The sequence below is a fragment of the Macrobrachium rosenbergii genome, chromosome 10 (assembly GCF_040412425.1).
Source record: "Macrobrachium rosenbergii isolate ZJJX-2024 chromosome 10, ASM4041242v1, whole genome shotgun sequence".
In the NCBI taxonomy this organism is placed as follows: Eukaryota; Metazoa; Arthropoda; class Malacostraca; order Decapoda; family Palaemonidae; genus Macrobrachium; species Macrobrachium rosenbergii.
The window spans coordinates 19,678,633-19,686,137 of record NC_089750.1 but is presented as its reverse complement, the minus strand read 5'-3'; the positions used below and the strand labels follow the sequence as shown (position 1 = coordinate 19,686,137).

At 35.7% G+C, this 7,505-nt stretch overlaps 1 long non-coding RNA gene across 6 annotated transcripts in view; it reads left to right on the top strand.

Moving 5' to 3' along the window:
• Positions 1 to 7,505, top strand: part of LOC136842529 (uncharacterized) — a 136,549-nt gene that overhangs the window by 42,943 nt on the left and 86,101 nt on the right. The gene's annotated exons all lie outside the window — the stretch shown is intronic.

Sequence of the window (7,505 nt, the reverse complement as noted above, 5' to 3'; positions counted from 1 at the left end):
ACTAGAGAGAGCGAGAGAGAGAATAAAAGAGAGAGTGATAGAGTTTAAGTTGTTTAATTTGTACAGGTTTTAGTTATGCATCTTTTTCGTTTTGTTTTACAGACACAGTTGTTCTGTAAAGACAACCTCTACAAATGAGTAGGCACTTGCCATGGGAACTTGGCAAAATATCAAGCAATTTCTCCTAAATAATGAGTATTATTTAAAACCCATTTTAAAATAAATAAAATAGCTTTCACTTTCCCTTAATCCTGTGTTATTTAATACACGTGAAAACCTATATTTCATTTACACAGTTACAGAAATCAATTTGCTCTTCATGTTGAACACATCCTGTAGTGCATAATCATAATTGAAAACAGAATCCAGTAACGTTTTCTGAGCCGACTAAGCTTTCATTAAGAACATTTCTGAGCCATTTATAGCTACTTTTCAACTATGGCAACATCAGTCATTCCGCTCGTAAGCCACACGTCCATCTATAATCTCTAAATTACTTTGTGAAAGATTTTGAGAATGATAAGCAAGATAGGAAAAGCCTTTTATTATAAGTAACTACTCCCTGAATATCTCGTTTTTACAGCAACAATTTAAGATTATCAGTAGCAGTAGCCATAAAATCTACATATCAAACACACTCCACAATACTTTTTATTATAATATACATATTTTAAGAAGGAGTAACCCACAAACAGCTCACGGGTTTTCTCTTTTAGGTCATGGGTATATTTCGTGGGCATAACACAAACCTACGGCCAATCATGTCCTGTTATAACGAAAGAACTTTTGCCATAGTTCTCTGAAGAGGATTTCACCGTAATGCAACGTTTACTCGTTACATGCTGTAATGTATGGTAAGGTTACCACCACAACGACCCAGCCAAGCCAGCGAAATGGCTGCCAGTGCAAAGAATTCCTCCTGCTCTCTAGGTTTTATTTATCACCAAAATCACTCATGCGTGTTGAAGTAACAGAAGTAAGCAAATGAAGACCAATGTAATAACGATATTTATTGCAATGTAACATAGCAATATTTTAGGAAAAATTAGAAGCAACCCACATAAACTTGAGAGCATCTCGGTTTAATACATAATCTTGAAGATGAACATCGCGAGGCCTTTACGACTGAATGCTGAAATAAATTTGTAGGTCTGAAAACCGTATCCGAGGAGGAACAGAAAATCAACTAGGATTCGTAATCATCAAGACTATGTATAAGTCAGCTGGAAAAGAATTACTGGGGCAAGGGGTAACAAAGATTGAAATCATCTGATATAGGATGAAACCAGGGATAGCAACAGATAAAGCAAAAGGTACACGGAGAAAAATTTCAAGGAGATTAAGAATGCATTGCAGAATTAGCTAAATACTCAAATCGAGATCGTGAAATTGAACGACGATCAAGAAGAGATGCGAGAGAATATTTAGGCAAACAGGCTGACTATGTTGACAAAGCTACGCATTCAGGGAGGGAAGTTTTGAAAGGAATTCAGCGGTTATTTAACTGTTTATTCTCAACAAAACAGCCCACTGAATTTGTGATGAATTACCCATGGCTGATAAAAAGAGGGAAATATGATGCCTTACCCCGACAGTATTCTTTTCCAGATAGTAATAATTCATATGTACGAGTATACCAAATTTGGTTGAAATTGTTATCAAAATGGGGGATGGGTCAATAATAAAATCAGAAAAAGGGAGACAACTCTAGGCAGAAATTTTTGCGAGGTCATGAATGAGAGACATGAAGGGAATAATCTGATTGATATATCAGAAGGTGAAGAAGATCTGTATGCACGTGTGAATGAATTCACTGTTTTTGCAGTGTGTAGCCAATAAAAAAAAAACTTAAGAGATGGAAAACACCAGGCTGTGGTGGAATTACTGAAGAGTAGATTTTAGCTGATACCTGATATGACATCTAGTATGCAAAATACATTGCTTTGCAGAATATGGAAGGAAGAACAAGGCCTGGTGATTGGAAACTGGAAGTAATAACAAAAATACCAAAGAACGGCGAGCTGACTGAATGCAGTAACAATATAAGCATTGCACTTGTGTTAGTCAATCTCAATTGGTTGGAAAAAGAAACTGATAAACTGCTATTTTAAGAAAAGGTTGTGTTAAGATATATCGTGCTGCAGCGTATGGATTTAAAAATCCCCTGAGAAGGCATTTGACAATGTCCTCAGATCAGGATCATGAATGAGCTTGTGACGCTGTGCTGCTCCTGTTAAATATGTGAAACTAATTGAAATTATCCGTGCCTGTTTAGCAAACAGTATAGTGTTACAAAAGAGTGTTGTTTCACTTTTGTTGTCTGCCCCTCTCACAGATTTCTAATCAACAAAGGTGGTTGGGGATGGAAGAGAAGGTTTAGATTGGGGTAACGACTGTAAAGCAACAAACTTAAAACCTGCAGATGATGCTGTTTGAATCAGCAAAACACCACAAGATTCACAAACCTTTCGTAATAGAATGCATCGTATATCTAGAGAGATGGAACTCAAAATAAATACTGTATATGAGAAGCAGCAGTATCAGTATTACTTGTATAAGAAATTCCAAACGGCAGTCAAATGCTGCCGGTAGAGTGCCTTGTTGTTGACAACGGAAATTCCTCAAGACAAAGACTTCTTTGCACTGGGGCAGTAAAACACATCACCTGAATATACAGATAACGAGGTAGCTATGAATGGAGTCATTATGGAGGAACCGAAATCTTGACGTTACGAGGATTCTTGATATATGAACATTTCTTCTGGGAAGTGAAACATTTCAAGTAATTTATGAAATTCGAAGGGTCATAAGCTTTTGACATTTTAATGATCTAGAAATTATGCTCTTTGCAAGGTATTAGTCAAGTGGAAAGAAAGTCTTTTACAGGATAAAGAGTCTGACATTTTATACCCTTTACTTAATCCTTTTTATTATTATTAGTAGGCGCTGTAAGAAACGGTAAACTACAGTGAATAACTGGAGTGTACCTGTGAAAACCAGGTTTCCTTGAATATTGGAAAATGTCAGTGGAATGAGAAAATTTAATATAAATTAGTGAATGTCCTCGAATGTCACTGCTTGTTTACACGATGACAAAATTGTCAAAAAGACCAACCGCCACTGGCGAATGGTATCGATCATCCCTGAAGAAAATCATTATTGCTTTGTACCCAAAAAAGATTGAAAGTGGAAAATCAAAACTTCTGCTCAGTCAGTTGCCTTACTTAATCATTAGACGCTTTCGTGGTTCTCGTGCGTTTTCCTCGAATGGACAAAACTAAGCAAGTTAACGGAAGGTGACCTAACGCTTGAGTGTTCGAGACGTTTAAAGCAGAATTTCTTCCCTTTATATATTCATAATTAGGAATATCAATGTAGGAGGGAGGTTTGTTAATCACGTCACTGCTCCTTACGCGGTGCACTGTAGGCATGACTGATGGTTCTTTGCAGCGTCCATTCGTTCCCAAGTTGCAACCCCCTTTCATTCCTTTTACTGTACCACCGATAATATTCTCTTTCTTTGATCTTACTTTCCACCCTCTCCTAACAGTTGTTTCACAGTGCAACTACGAAGTTTCCTCCTGATACACCTTTAAACCCTTTACACTCTCAATTATCCTTTCAACGCAGAATGACCTTATAGGTCCCAGCGCTTGACCTTGGACTAATTATAGATTTAAGCCTGGTAGAAACCCCACTTTCTTGATGGGCTACATTAATTTCTTATTAATCACAGTATTTCAGTAAATGTTGGACTGACACGCAACGTGTTTTTACGAGCCTTAGGGTATGTTCCTTGGGTATAAGGATAGAGAATTTAGGATAATTCAGGAGGAACCATCTTCCCGTAAATATCTCGACCTTGTCAATAAAAAAGCAGTTCGTGAGGGGGATACATATTTCATGAATGACAGATGAAAAGAAAAACACAGCAACAGTATCAGAAGCCTATGTCTGGACAGCATCAGGAAGATTATCGAAATTCCATGGACAGACAGTCCTTTGGCTCCTAGCTACCCAAATGCCACGAGGTCCGCGGCCAGCGTTCGTGGGGTAAAGAAAACAGCCAATGGTATTGATACCGGGCAAAAGGTGCTATCAGTCTTACGTAGTTTTCTCCGAAAAAGCGACAAATCTTATCTGATTTCCGCGGAATAGTGATAGGGTAGTATACATCAAAATACTGTGACTGTCAACCTCTTAAATACTGTAATGCCTATTACAATACAGTTACTGTAGGTTGCCCTTCAGATTATTTGTGGAAGTAAATGTAGTTTCAAAGGTCAAAGACCAACAACATGAATCTATGCAAAGGGCCTTCGAAATCAGATTAGATTGATCGTACCTTTTTGTCTACTTCTAGAAAAGCTTTCCACTACTCAACTATAGGGCTCAGCCAGATATTAATTTGCGCTATTTCCTTGAAATGGGTAATGTTGATAGTCCACCGATGGAACTGTGATGACAGTTGGATGTTGTTAAAACCCATATAATAATCACCAATACTCATTGGTGTGGGCTTGAAACTAGTACTCCCCCGTCCAGTGTTTTTCTGCTTTATATTTTGTCACTTGTACATGGTGACTTTTTTATATTATATATATATATATATATATATATATATATATATATATATATATATATATATATATATAAATAACAATAATAATAATATTCTTTGTTTCAGCTCAAGGCCTTATACATGGAATATACAAAGTAGAGACAGTACAATACACACAGTCTAGACACACGAGATAAAATAATAAAAATGATAATCGGCAATATCCACACAGTTGCTGTGGTAGTGGTAAAATGGTATTATAGTAAAAATATTAGAAATGATAACAATTAAAAAACAGACTGCATACAATTGATTTCAAGCTAGGGACATATATATAGTCTCAGTAATAGGGCGGCTACTTGGAAATCTTAGCTTGAACACCTTACTTAGTGAGCTTTCGAGGTATATAACCTGAAAATTATTGACAGAACGTAAAAATCACCGAAATTACAATAAAATGAATTGTCTTACTAACACCTTAAAAGAATGGATAGAACAAATAAAAGGATATAAAACTTTGAATGCAAATAAAACCCAACATTCAAAAAGCTCTCATAAGACATAAAATGAACAGAATGTACAAACTAAAAATGCATCATAAAAATACAAACAAAAATGAAAACGTAAAAAGAAGACAAAATGTAAACTAAAACTACCACACACAAAGTAAAATAGCTGTCGACCTGTCGCGTACCTTCTAAGAAATCACACAATTGATAGTTGTATACCGAACAAATTGTTCACTTCCAGTTTCATCCTCTTTATAAACAATGACCGAAATTAGAAGGTCCAGTCTGTTTGAGCAAAAGGGCAGTACTTAAAAATCCAGGTCAGTTAATGGGTGCTCTTGTGCCAAAACTGTGCTCTCTTATATGCCTGAAAAGTGTGATTTGAAAGAGGAAACTTAGTGCTAGTAGAAAGACCTGTGTTCCAAAATTGTGTTTGAGTCAGCAAGATTTAGATCCCATGCATCGCAGACCACACTCTGAACAGTTAAACAAGTAAACGACACACGAATTAATGGCTGCTGGAAGAGTAGGTGTCGCCCTCAATAGTTAGTTGAAGTTAAAGTCCTCCTGGGCCCCTGTAGGCTCATAGGACAGGCGCTGACCTCCTGTTTCTTAGGCCGACAGCCAGTGGGGGACAGGTCCCAGTGCCTATGACACATGTCCAGTGTGTCGCTAGGACCACTGTTTAACTCCCCAGCCCGAGGTCTGGTACCTATTCTCCTACTGAACCTCTCGGGTTTTTTGAACCGTTAGGTTGATGGACTACCGGATTTGTGCAGTGGCTCAATCAGTGAGCAGCGCGATTTGAACCCTGGCCCTCTTGACTGGTAGCCGAGAATCATACCACTGCGCCTCTTACAGTAAAAGGGCTAGTAAAAACGAATTGAAGCCCAGTTGAGGAAAACTGAGTTTATAACTATTTCTTGCGACTTTTCCGGACCATATAGCTACTATGACCAAGGTAAGGTAATTTAATGCACTTTGTCTTTACAAACAGTAACGTACACCGGTCTGGGATAAAACTTGTCATTTAAGAAATTTTTTCTGAATTTCGTAATATGCAAATATGGGGCAACAATTTTCAGCAAAATAATTCTGTAGGAAAACCATGTCTTGATAAAAAAGTTTAAAATCACAGCAAACATTGTAAGCTCTATTTATCATAGTACATTACTACTGAATTAAGTTTACATAACTGGAGAAAAACTGAGGTAATTTAATAACATGCCGGTAAACTACTTTTCCCGTAAACAGAGTTTTCCAAGGCTCCTCTACTTCTGCATATCTGAACACCCAAAAATAATAACTTTTGTCCTGTTCTGTCTCACAAGTAAAAGAAATGGTAGGATGATGAGAATTTGTTTGCGTTTTTTTGTTTGTATTTTTTAGATGCATTTTCAGTTTGTATTTTCGGTTTATTTTATGTTTTATTAGCTCTTTTATTCTTGGGTTCTATGTGCATTCAAAGTTTTGTATCCTTTTATTTGTCTTATCCATTCTCTTAAGGTTTTAGTAAGACCATTCATTTTATTGTAATTTCAGTGATTTTTACGTTTTGTCAATAATTTTCAACCTGATGATATTATATACCTCTAAAGCTCTCTAAATAAAATGATACACTTGGTCTTGGTAATAATATTTATTATCAAGCTATATATACTTGCATGCATACATAATATATATATATATATATATATATATATATATATATATATATATATATATATATATATATATATATATATATATGAACAAAGTTACAGCCACGAAGGAAAGAGTGAAACAATGAGATCTAAGTACTTTTGTCTAATTACCAAGACATGCTGTGACCATGTCTGGATAATAAGACGAAAGTACTTAGCATCTCATCGTTTCACTCTTTCCTTCGTGGCTGTAACTTTGTTCTTATAATCATCACGTTTTTTTTACCTTTTCGTGATTTAAAATCAAACACACACATATATACATTATATATAATGTGTATAAATATATCCAATGTGTCAGAAATTTATATACATATATATATACACACACACATATATATATATATATATATATATATATATATATATATATATATATATATATATATATATATATATATATATATATATATATATATATATATATATATATATATATATATATATATATATATGTATGTATGTGTGTGTGTGCTTTACAACACATTTCTTAGTTTTATATAATAAAACATTTTTTGAGTCGCCGGCAAGCCACTTTGATTACATCCATTGAAAGCAGTACGGATAACATCATGTAGCACAAATTTAAGCATACTCGTACGTGATCCTTGCATTCAGCTGCTGAAGTTAGTTTTGGCGCAGCAAGGAACGAGAGGCCCAATTTGTTTACGTTAACTCGAAGGTGTCCTTGGGGGGCTCTTATCCGAGTCTATGGGTCGAGGCGCACGTTGC